Source organism: Marmota marmota, unplaced genomic scaffold (genome assembly GCF_001458135.2).
Source record: "Marmota marmota marmota unplaced genomic scaffold, marMar, whole genome shotgun sequence".
Taxonomy (NCBI): domain Eukaryota; kingdom Metazoa; phylum Chordata; class Mammalia; order Rodentia; family Sciuridae; genus Marmota; species Marmota marmota.
The window spans coordinates 31,347,290-31,349,304 of record NW_026000108.1 but is presented as its reverse complement, the minus strand read 5'-3'; positions in this window follow the sequence as shown (position 1 = coordinate 31,349,304).

Here is a 2,015-nt window from a genome sequence, read left to right as displayed (position 1 = left end):
ATATATATATATATAAAATGTGAGTTCTAGTCTTGATCCTAACTTCCACTTTCAACCTGTGGTAAGTCACTTTTTTCTAAATGCAATTAAGGTACAAACCATGTAATGTAGAAATTTTATTATATTTGTGTTTCTTGGGTCTGAAGAAGGAAACAGGTAAAAGGGTGGGAGTCTTCTATGATATCTCTCATAATCCCCATTCCCACCTGAACTTGTTTTGTTATTTTACTTCACTCCCCCCATATTGACGTGGATTATTGGCTATAGATCAGAGTACATTGTGCTTTTATTAGACTTTCCCTAAGATTATTAAAACTTTATTCTTTGTTAAAGTTTCTATAAATTTTTCTATTAATGTGACTTCAACTGAAGTTAAAAACTATTTCACCCAGTGTCTAACTGAAAGCCTGCTCTGAGTTAAGTTATGTCCCCCCCAAAGATATGTTGAAGTCTTAAGCCCTGACACTTGTGAATGTGATTTTATTTAGAAATAGGGTCTTTGCAGATATATTCAGGTTAAATAAGGTCATGCTGGATTAGGGTGGGTCCTAATCCAGTGCTGGTGGTGTCCTTATGAGAAGAGAAAAATTGGGGCCCAGTCGGACACCATGTGAAGACCGAGGCCAAGACCAGAGAGTTAGAGCTGCAAACCAAGGAAGCTAAGAAGCAAAGGATTGTGGGCAACGACCAGAGTCAAAAAGGCAAGCCTTCTCCCCCAAACCTTCAGAGGGAACAGTCCACTTGCTCGTGGCAGCGCTTGAACAATGATGGGATGCTTACGTAATCAGTCATATTCATATACATATATATATTGTTATTGTTCAGTTTATAGGTAATATGATCATATTATAGATATTTTTGTTATTTTTTTGGGGGGGATACAGGTACTGGGGATTGAACTCAGGGTCTCAACCATTGAGCTACATCCCAGACATATTTTCTATTTTATTTAGAGACAGGTTTTTCACTGAGTTGCTTAGCACCTCACTTTTGCTGAGGCTGGCTTTGAACTCCCTATCCTCCTATCTCAGCCTCTTGAGCTGTCATGTACTACCGCCCCCAGCAATACATATATATATGGTTGTAGATGGGCACAATACCTTTATTTATTTATTTATTTATTTATTTATTTTTATGTGGTGCTGAGGATTGAACCCAGTGCCTCACATATGCTAGGCAAGCACTCTACCACTGAGCTACAACCCCAGCTAAAATTGGGGCTCTTATGTAGTCCAAATATACTTATCTTGCTGGGCACTATGGCAGGCCTGTAATTCCAGCTGCTTGAGAGACTAAGGCAGAAGGATCACAAGTTTGAGACGGATTTGGGCAACCTAGTGAGATCCTGTTTCAAAACAAAACATACTTTTAAAGGGCTGGGAATGTAGCTTGGTGGTAGAGTTCCCCTGGGTTCAATCCCCAGTGCACAAGAAAAGAAAGAAAGAAAAAGAAAAGAAATATCATCCAAATAATCCAAATATACTTATCTTCACTATTTTAGCTTCTGGTTTTTAGGGTTTGTTTGTTTGTTTGTTTTTAAAGTGATCTCCTCTGCTACATCCATGTCATTTCCTAGATTTTTCTCATAGGGTTTAAGTTATTTTTGTTTTATACATTTAAGACAAATGCTTGACTTTATCTTACTTTATTTTTCTTTTCTGATGGATGGCCTTTCCTGATTTCAACTACCCTATTATCATCTATTAAGTTCTCACATGGACTGAGATCCATTTCTGGATTCTCTATGGAATCTCACTGAATTTTTCAATCTATTCTTAGCCCAGTTACAATTTGATTTGTTAACCATGATCTCCGATATCTTTCTCAAGAATGAATTTCTCATATTCTTCTTTTGCATATTTTTTCTTGGCTATTGTTATTTGTGTTTGTTTTGCTGTATAAACATCCAGATTCAAGGTCTAGGCAAAGGTCCACATCAACCTGAGTCACAAGTCCCGGGTGGGACACCAGCTCTGCTTCCTCTTTGTTACCCCTCAAACACCAAGGGTCTTATT